Below are 11,323 nucleotides of genomic sequence, written 5' to 3' on the forward strand. Positions count from 1 at the left end.
ATGGTGACACAAACTTGGAAGAATTGGAATGGCATGAACCTAAGTTTACATGGCAAACAAGCCATGAAAATGAGGATTGTGGCCTTTTTACATTAATGTGTATGAAAAAGTACAATGGTATATCTGGAGGTCTTGTCGACTTGAAATATGTAAGTATTTTTTCTCCTTTGTTTTTGGATTTATAACTATTGTTTTTTAGTGTTCTTATATTGTTTTTTATATAAATTTATAGAAGCAAAATCGGAAGATATATAGATGCCAACTTGCTTATCAGATGGCTACTAGAGAAGAGAATATTTTGCGGAAGAAATTGTGGAATGATTGCATTGAGTTTTCAATTAACAAGCTTAAAATTTGGAAAGCTCAACCTGCAAGAAAGAAGCTAGAGGCCAAATATCAGAAAGAAAAAGAAGCCATTGAAAGGGAAAAAGAGAGGCAGTGGAAGTTGATGCAAAAACAAAAAGAAAAAGATGAAAAAGAGAAGCAGCAATTGGAAATTGATCAACAACTTCAGAAAAATGAAGAGGAAGAGGAAGAGGAAGATTAGATTTTTTTTTTAAACAATTAATCATACATGTACATATATTTTTTTTTTTTTTTTTTTTTTTTTGTAGTTAGGCATTATTTTTCTTTTGTATAGATACTTATAAATTTGTTTTATATATGTATATATTTTCTATTAAATCCGTTTTCTGTTAATCATACATCTATATATTAGTCATATATTAAAATACTTGTGTCAGAAATTAATATCAAATTTTAATTTTAAAAATTTTAAATATCAAACTTAAATGAATAAAATGTTTGTCATAAATTAAATTACTCTTCTCATAAATTAATATATTTATTTTAGCAATAAATTTCTTTTGGTTAAGAATAAAATTTTGTTGGTCAGGAATAAATTTGAGTCAGTCAGCAATAAACTTCATTTAGACAGGAATTAAGTTGAGTTACTCAGGAATAAACTTGAGTTAATCAAAATTTAGTTTTTTTAAATCAGGAATAGAGTTGAGTCTGTCAGGAATAATTTTGAGTTAATCAGGAAATAGATTTTTTAAATCAGGAATAGAGTTGAGTCTGTCAGAAATAAACTTGGGTTAGTCAGGAATGATATTGTGTTAGCCAGTAATACAATTAGTTTACTTAAGAATAATATTCTAGAAGTCAAGAATTAAGTCAGGAATTAAAATTCGATTATCAGAAATTAAAATGTAATAGTCAGTAATAAAATTGAGTTATCACAAATTAAATCAGGCATGAAATTGTGTAAATCAGGATTAAAATTAGTTTAGTTAGGAATAAAATTAGATTTTTAAAGTCAGGGATAAACTTCAGTTACTCAGCAATAAGATTTTTAAAGTCAGTAATAAAGTAAGGTTAGTCAGGCATAACATTTATCTAATCAGAAAATAAAATAATTTTTTTCAGAAGTAATCAAACCTCAAAATGGCAAAATATAGTATTGTTTAGACAAGAATAAACTTGAATTAGTCAGGAATAAACTTGAGTTAATCAGGATTAAGATTTTTTTAATCAGGAATAGAGTTGAGTCAGTCAGGAATAAACTTGAGTTAGTCAGGAATAAGATTTTTATAATCAGGAATTAAAATGTGTTAGTCAGTGATACAATTAGTTTATTTAAGAATAAGATTCTAGAAGTCAAGAATTAACTCAGGAATTAAAACTCGGTTATCAGAAATTAAAATGTAATAGTCAGTAATAAAATTGAGTTATCAAAAATTAAATCAGGCATGAAATTGTGTAAATCAGGATTAAAATTAGTTTAATCCGGAGTAATCAAACCCCAAAATGGCAAAATATAGTATTGTTTACAATTATCTTGAATAATAAAATAAAAAATTTGAAGATTGACTTTATGATAGGAGAAGGCAGCAATAGGGATGAATTAAATGAGTTGTGGATTAGGAGTTATTGTTCCAAACTCATTTGGATCTCTTGTTGTTGTTCTTCTTCTTTCAAAATGTCCTCTAATTCTTCTGTTCTTCTTTGGCCTTCCCTTTGTTTTTGGTCGTTTTGGATCTTTAACTGTATTTCTTCTTTCTTCTTCTTCATCAAGTTCACGAATTTTTTCTTCATTTGTTTGGAACACTTTCCTTACAGATTTGTACATTTGTTCCAAAGCATCATCACATATTTTTGATGCTTCTTCATTCCCTTGGCATACTGTCACAAGGTTGTAAAAATTCTTTGTTATTGATTGCCTCCAAGGAGTGTTTATTAATGAATAATCTGTGGTTGAATTTCCTAATCAAAAAAAAATAAAAAAAAAAGATTACTACATTTTTGTTAGTAATAAGAATAATAATATTATAATATCAGAAATATAATTATTTATATTATGAAAATAAAAGTCAGCAACGAGCTATGTGATAATATTTTTATTTTCTGTTTCAGCCATAAATTTTCTGACAAAATTGATATTATTCCTGATAAATTTTAATTGTCAGTAGAAATGTCAAATTATTGCAAAAAGTCTTACAAAACAGAATAAAGTAATTTATTGCCTCATTGAAAATTCATTATAATGTAGAAAAAGTCATTTATTGCATCATTAAAAAGTCATTCTAATTTGACTAAGTTAATAAATTTTTCTGTTAAATTACAGATTAATTATTACTGTTCATACATAACTCTTTTCTATTTAAAGGCTGTTCTAAATTAAGTTTTTTCTATTAAAAGAGTTATATTATAACAACCTCTATTGTGTTCTATAAAAGGTGCATTCTTGTAAAAATAACTTATATTTTTCTTCATCTAATCTATCATCAAAATAATGGCTGATTTCTACGCAAATAAGGAGAAGTGTACAATTATTGTTAAACCAATTGATCGCATTAGTATGGTAAATATATTACATTAACTTTTAAATTTATAAATTTGTTTTGTGTTTTAGTAAAGATTAAATGATATCAAAATTGATTTTTTTTTCTTTCAGGGTCTTTCTGATGATTGGAAATTTTTTCTTCTGAAATTCAAGAACTTTGTTAGAGTCTTTGCTGGGAAGAATGGCAGAGAAGATAGACATTGGGAAGTAAGAGTCTTAAGCATACCAGAAAATACAGGTTGTGGTGGTATGTTGATTGATCGTGAATGGGAAAACTTTGTAGCTGCAAACAACATAGTTGTTGGAGACAGACTTGATGTTTATCATGATCATTATAACATTTATATTAGAATTTTTAATGCTGATGGTACTGAAAGGCTTCCTAATGAAGGAGGAAGTGGTACTAATGTATAAGTTTTTAAATATTTATATCATTTTATGTGTAAAATAAATCTGATTTTATATCAGAAATAATAATAAATGTATCAGTTATTATTATATTTTGTTCATGAATAATAATATTATAATATGTTGTTCAGTGTTCATTATGTTCAGGAATTAGATTATTTTTTTCATTTATTAGAGTTGTTTTGTCGGGAATTAAATTATGTTTGTCAGGTATTAAAATTTTTTGATTACATGGGAATTAGATTGTTTCAGGAATAAAAAATTTTCAATCAGAAATTAGTTATTATAAATTAGAAAGGATCAGGAATAAGGTATAGTTTGTCAGTTTTAAGATTTCTTTGGTCAGGAATTAAAATATGTATGTCAGGTATTTTAAATTTTATTCAGGAATTAATCTGAATATATCAGGAATTAAATTGTATGTTTCAGGAATAAACTTGTTTCAATCAGGAATATTATTATCTTTTTCATGTATTATACATTAAGAAAATCTATGTCAGCAAATTATTTATGACATTAGTTAAAATGTTTATCTCAGGAATAAAGATATTTTTTTTATACTAAATAAACATGAAATAAATTTTAAAATAACAAAGTATGTACGTACCTAATTCACTGCCATCCCAAATGTTTTATTTAGCAAGCTTGGTCCAACGTTTCAGAATGTATCTCTCTGGTATAGCATGTATGCTATACATTTGCATTATCTTGATAATGTGAAAGCACAGCAATCCAGTCTCTGTGAAGCACATACAAGAACACATAAACTCATTGTTTTGAGTGTAATATATGACTTGATAGGTGTGCATATAATCTTCATCAAGAGAAACATCAAAGAATTTGACATATTGCATTGAAGTGGCTTTTTCTCTTGTATATGCTCCAAGACTTGTTTCAAATTCCAGCCTAAAATCCTTGTATAAGTTTAGAGTATAAACTTCAGCTGCATGTTTTAATATCTTTGTTGTTGTTCTTGGTCTCTCAGTAGTACATCTGAAGTTGTCACTCTTTTCAGTGCTTCTCCATCTTTTCACAGTAGCCTCAAAAATATGAAAGAACTCCAAAAGCTTTGTGGTTTTGTTGGCCTTAAATGAAATTGCTCTGTTTGTTACTTCTACCCTTTGAGATGAAAGAATTCCAGCTGAGAAAATATCCTTGCTCAATGCTGTGCACCATTTATCTCGTAGACCATATAACCTATCAAACCATTCTTTTTTCTCTAGCCCATGTTTTTGAACCATCTTGTGCCAACAATCTTCAAAGTCAGATTCAGAATCACATCCACTTAAGCATTTGTGAAACATATTTTTGAATTCAGGATTTGTTTTTAGAGTACCAAAGTGTGAGACAAAAGTCTTTTGCAAATGCCATAGACATAGCCTATGTCTTGAGTTTGGATAAACCTGCAACAAAATTAAAATTACTGTAGTCAGTAATATGACTATTATAATCAGAAATTAGAAACATTTAGTCAGAAATTACATAAATTATGTAAGATATTAGTATATTTTTCTCAGGCATAACAATATAAGAGTTAGAAATTAGCAATTTGATTATTTGTATAATCAGGAATTAAAACTATTTTGTCAGGAATTACATACTTTTCCTCAGGAATTAGATAACATAGGTAAAACAATGTAATAATAATAAAAAGGAATATATTTAAAAATTATATTTTTTTTAATATTTTTTATTTGTCTATAAAAGTATTATTTACTCATACATTTTGCATGTTTTTGTACTTTGGTATATTCTCTCTCCTACAACAAACTTTTTTTGCAATATTCCTCAAAAATGGAAAACAATTCTCAGTCTTCTACTTCATCAAACGATCCTCAATATTTGTCAAATATGCAAAACAATTCTCAGTCTTCTACCTCAACAAACGATCCAGAAGAAAATGCAATTGATAACTTTGAAAAAAAGTTAAATGAACTGTTGGATAGAAGAGATAGAATGAAGAATGGATTGATGAAGCTCTATGAAAAGGTTGAAAAGAATGAAATCGAAGAACTAAGCAAGAGAAAGAGAGCACGAGAGATATGGCAGGAAACCCAGAACAAAAAGCAGAAAGAAGAAGATCAACACAAGAAGGAAGAGAAAGAACAAAAAGAAGATCAAAAGAAAAAACAAGGTTAATATCTGAGGAAGAACATAAAGAAGATTATGATTTTAGGGTTTTTTTCTTTATTTTTTTTTTCTGTTAATTTCTAGTCACAATCAATATCATTAAAATATATGGAAAATATGATATGCTATTTTGTTTATGTTTCTGTATTTCCTGTTTTTATTATCAAAAGATTTATTTAGTGATGGTTTAAAATGATGTGGTTTTGTTGGTTTTTATTCATATATTGATTATTTTTTTTTAGTATTAATAATTTTTCGTCAGGAATTATATTATTTTAGTCAAGAATTTTATTAATTTGTTATATATTCCATATTTATTTCAGAAATAAAATAAATTATCACAATCAGGAATAAGAATATTTTACTCAGTAATTATAACATTTTCAATCAGGTAATAAATAAATAAACAGACTTATATCAGGTAATTACAACATTTTCAATCAGGTAATAATTTAAATAAATTTGAATTAGTAATGACTTGATTTCAATCATGTATTAGAAAACTTATATCAGGATTAAGAATCTTACTATCATGAATAAGATTCTGTCAATCAATATTAAATAATTTTAACTTATTAATATATCTTAGTCAGGTATTGCCTTTATTTTATCAGAATTAATATATTTTTAATCAGGAATTATATTACATTAAATTATGAACATGAAATATATATTATTAGTCAAGAATTAAACAGATATTTATCAGGAATTATATAATTTCTGTCAGGTATTGATCTGTTTTTATCAGTTATTAAGTTATTCTAATCCAGGAACAATATATTATGAAGAATAAAATTCTTACCTCTGGTATGGCGTTACTCATTGCAAGATCCTGATCAGTGAAGATTGATTTTGGTTCGATTCCACACATCGACTTTTTGAAAATTTTAAGAAGCCAAACAAATGTGTCAGTCTTTTCGTCACTTATGAATGCACATCCAAACATTGTTGTTCTCCAGTGACAGTTTATACCAACAAATGGTGCACATATCAACCCATATTTGTTTGTTCTGTATGTTGTATCAAAGATTAAAACATCACCATAGGCTTTGAAATCTTCAAGCATTTGAGAATCACGCCAAAAATAGCTCACCACATTGTTTTCTTCTCCAAATTTCAGTCTATAAAAGAATGAAGGATCATTATCTGCTCTCTCTTGAAGAGTATCCAATACATTCTGCATGTCTCCACCTTCAACCATACTCATTTTCACCCTTGATACATAGTTTAGGTGATCTCTCTTAGTATGACCTACACATTCTTCTCCTCCAGCTTCATTGGTGATATAATTGTAAGCATCCATTGGTTTGATACCACTTTCAACCATGCTTTCAATTAGTTCACCCATTGGTGCTGATATTTGCCTTTCTGATCTTAGATGATTACGTTGAACTGCTATAACCAATTCATGATTATGTTCCAACTCATGTGTAACAGCTTCGAAATTTACTTCTTTGGTTTTCTTGAAACGAATATGAGCTTTGCAACCAGTTCTTGTCTCATTTACCTCCCTATCTTTTCTCTTTTTTTCATCAGTTTTACCCAATATGGGTATTTCCGCTGAATTTTGTTCAGCTGCCATCTTCATTTTACCCTTTGTATGCCCTTCTTTAGAACACCTAAAATAAAACTCATACAATTGATCATTATTATCTCTTCTCTTTGTTGATTTTCTGACACTGAAACCAACAGTCCTTGAATGAGCTTTGTATAAAACAAATCCCTCATTGTAGTCTGATACAGTATAACCTGCTAGACATTTACTTATGTTTTCATCCTTCTCATATTTGTAATAATCTGCAAGAAAAGTATATATGAAACATATCATAATTTATTTTTGTCAGGAAATAAAATATTATACACAGTAAATAAATGTTCTTTAAATTTATGATACTTAAGTATTATCATGTCGTCAGGAATTACATTATTTAAATCAGGAATTACTAAATACTAGTCAGGAAATAAAAGATCTCAGTCAAGATTATGTTTACATTTAATCAGGAAATAGATAATATAAGTTAGAAATAATAATATTTGTATCTGATTATAATATGCTGTTGATTATTTTTTCAGGAATTAGATTATTTATGTCACTTATTAGTTTTGTTTTGTCAGGAATTAAATTTTGTATGTCAGGTATTAAAATATTATGATATCAGGAATTAGATTATATATTTCAGGAATAAAATTGTTTCAATCAGAAATAAGATTACGTTTGTCAGCTTTAAGATTTCTTTGGTCAGGAAATAAAATATGTACGTCAGGTATTTTAAATTTTATTCAGGAATTAATTTAATATATCAGAAATTAAATTGTATGCTTCAGGAATAAACTTGTTTCAATCAGGAATAATATTAATTTAATTTCAGTAACAAAAAATAGTCAAAATATCAAAATAATGTTCGAATCAGAAATTAGATTATAATATTCAGGAATAAAGTTATATTAGTCAGGAAAATAGATAATTATATTAGACTTTAACCCATCTAATGTTAAAGCCTTGTTTAGAAGAACAGTGGCAGAAATTGAGCTTCATAGAAGAGATTTGGCATTTTGGGATTTGAAGCTAGCCTCAAGTTTAGATCCCTCAAACAAGGAGATTGCTAAATTACAGAGTATACTTTTACAGAACATTTAATTATCTGTATACCTATTATACTTGCAGTATCTTCATCTCTTTCTGCATCATCTCTTTCTTCATTTATATTTTCTTCTAGAATAACATTATTTGTTGCATTCATCATTAGTGTTAGTATATTTGAATTTCAATCTGAAATTATCAAAAATAGTTTTGCATGCAAATCATAAGTTGAAATTGAATTCGATCGAATACTATAGTAAACTGAGTATCTGAAAATAAATTAGGCCTGATTTCAAATTATAAGTTGAAATTAACTACGATCTGAAATTCGATTGGCATTAATTGCTAATAATAAGTAGAAATTAACTCCAATTTAAATACGATATGATATTAAATTGAAATTTAATACGATCTGAAATTCAATTTGGCTTGCATGCGAATTATAAGTCGAAATTCATATTTCAAAATCGGTATAATACAATCTGAAATCATGCGAATTATAAATCGAAATCAATATTATATGAAATTTGAAATTACATGCAATGAAAATTATGAATTAGATTGTACCTTTTTCAGCAGTAATTGAGCTGCAAATTGATTCTATAGGTGAATCAGAATCTCCTTCAATCATCATCCTATTGTTTGATTTCTCCATGTTTTTCTGGAATTTGCAGATTTGAATTATATGAATTTTGCAGATTTGAATTTTATGAAATTTTGGGAAAATGAAGTGGTTGAATTTCAGTGAATGACGGCGCTCGAAATTTTATGAAAATGATTAAAATGATGAAAACGACAAAATTAAGACAATTTATAAAATGGCGCGCGGGCTTTGGTCGGGTTGGTCAGGCCCGCGCCTTTTTAATTAATGAGCCCGGACTCACGTGAGTCCGGTCTCACGCAAAATGTTCTGAGCAAGAAAATATTATTAAGATGGGTCAATTACCTAATGTTAACAGACTCGTGCCTATAGGTCATATAATGTTGTTAGCATTAGTAACTTTGCAAGTATCTATCTCTTATCCACCTCAAATGTTTGTGCATGTGTTATGAATGCTTGATAAAAATTCCTAGATTATGGATTTAGGAGCCTTTGATCATATGTCAAGTGATACAAGATTAATTTTTGAGATGAGAAATGTAAGAGTTGAAATATGATATGGTACAATGAGAAGTGTAAAAGAAATAACAAATATGAAGTTGAATCCTCACATAACTCTTAGAGTAAATTGATGGAACAAACAAAATTGAAAGTAATCAATATACTGTTCAAGACCATAGGAACAAATGTATCCACTCAGAATCCCCACAAACCTCGCATGCCTCAATCCTTTTGCAAAGCGCTCTCTCAAACATTTCCAGCTCCCTTTTCCCAATCGTTGATCGTCAATGGCTAGTAGACGAGGCTTTGACGCGAATTTAAAAGGGATTCTCGATTGTTTGAAGTTGCGAAGGAAATATATCAACACCATGAATACAAAATTAACTTAAGCGAACATTTAAGCAAAGATGGTGTTTTAATAGTCTCCTTCTACTTAGCTCCCATATTGAACTTAACAAGGTATATGCACGTGATACTCACGGATCCTTCACCTTCTGGTATAATACCTTAGACTCACTAAAGGCATGCGAAGGGTGGATAAGGTTTGAAATCCCATCACATATCTTGCTAGCAAGTTCAATCTCTTACCCTTCTTGTACTCCTTGATGGTTGTAACATGATCCTCCTTTCACCTACTTTCCTTCTTTTGCTCAATTGAAGAATTGATCCTCCAAGAAGTCATCCTTATATCAATCACATTCTTATAGGCATATGTTCTAGCTTGTTATTGATAATTTGAATATAACATTGGCAACAAAGCTCCTTACCAACCCACAACAATATTGTTTAAATGTATGACCAAAAGAGTACTAAGATTATAACTACTCTTTCTTAGAGCACCCACAATGGGAACTAAAATCCTCATCCTTTATGAATTTAGAAGATGAGGATTGTTGTGAAAGTTTTTATAAGGATCCTCAATTAATGAGGATGAAAGTGCATCCTCTAAAGATGGAGGATGGAGGGGCATTGGCTAAAGAGCCAAAATTTGGGTGGGAAAGTGTGGGTGAGTGACACGTGGATAGAGACTAGGGAATTGCTTTTTTTTTTTTTTTTTTAAACATCAACATGCACCAGTTATTGTTAGACACATGACAATACTTTTTTAGCTGAATTTGTTTATGCATCTGTAAAAAGTAGGAGAGAGAAAAGAAGGATGAGAAAGAAGATCCTTGATTGATGTGGGGGAAAATAGAGGATGAAAAATAGTTAAAGGATGGTAGTGGAAAGTGGAGTATATAAAATAGAAAGTGAGGTATCAAAAGAAAAATAAAAGATAGAGTAAATTAGAGGATGAGGATATGATTGTCCATGTTCTTGGAGGTGAGTTATGTTGGGTGCACCAGGGTGCAGTAGAATAACAATAGTGTACTTGATATCATTTAACTTGAAAATAGTCACAATTAGAATGGTCATTTATAGGGGTGAGCGTAGCAGAGTACCTTGTAAAAATCTCAAGACACGAAATCGGAACCTGTTGCAACAAGTTCTTAAAAATAGGACCCGAAACCAGAACCTGTTCAACAGGTTCCTAAAAATTGGGAACTGGAACCGGAACCTGCAGGTTCTGGTTCCGGAATAGAGTACCCTGCCTTTAAAAGTAAGCTTAATAGTTACTTGATTGTCTAGAATATTTAATACAAAATTACAAATACTTATATTAATACCATTAATTTAACCTTTAAGCGTAAGATTTAAAATGAATAAGAGGAGGGAGAGAGGTAGGTGAATTCTTTTATAATTTTAATATAGGGCTTTTATACTTGGGCTTAAATAATAGGTTCTGGTTTCATGTACCCTATAGGGTACCTATACTAACAGGGTACCCTACAGGTTCCGGCTCCAATATTTTATTACTCGGAACAGGAACATGTTGCAACAGGTTTCCAATTTTATTACCCGAAATCGAAACCGACACTTGTAGAACAGGTTCTGGTTCTACAACTTGCGGTTCCGAACAGGTTCCGGTTCCAAGTTAGGGTACCCTAAATTTTTGCTCATCCCTAGTCATTTACATCACTATCAACAACTAAGTTTATATAGAATTGAATTTCAAAATTTAATTAGTTTGTAACATAATATTGTCTATCTGCAAGGCTATGGCTACTGAATATATCCTAAATTTAACTAATCCAAACTTCATTTTCCTTGAATTTGATACCATCGTATTACTAACTTCACGATAATGCCAAGGATAGATTTAAAAGAGATCTACACATATACTTCTCAATATTTTTGTTTTGCTCCTTAATTTCTC

General features: G+C 29.1%; 1 pseudogene; it reads right to left on the bottom strand.

Annotated features, from left to right (window-relative positions):
* Positions 1-1,034: 1,034 nt before the first annotated feature.
* Positions 1,035-8,127, bottom strand: LOC145590219 (protein FAR1-RELATED SEQUENCE 5-like; annotated as a pseudogene).
* Positions 8,128-11,323: the final 3,196 nt, after the last annotated feature.

The sequence above is a fragment of the Chenopodium album genome, chromosome 17, assembly GCF_948465745.1.
Source record: "Chenopodium album chromosome 17, dcCheAlbu1.1, whole genome shotgun sequence".
NCBI lineage: Eukaryota > Viridiplantae > Streptophyta > Magnoliopsida > Caryophyllales > Amaranthaceae > Chenopodium > Chenopodium album.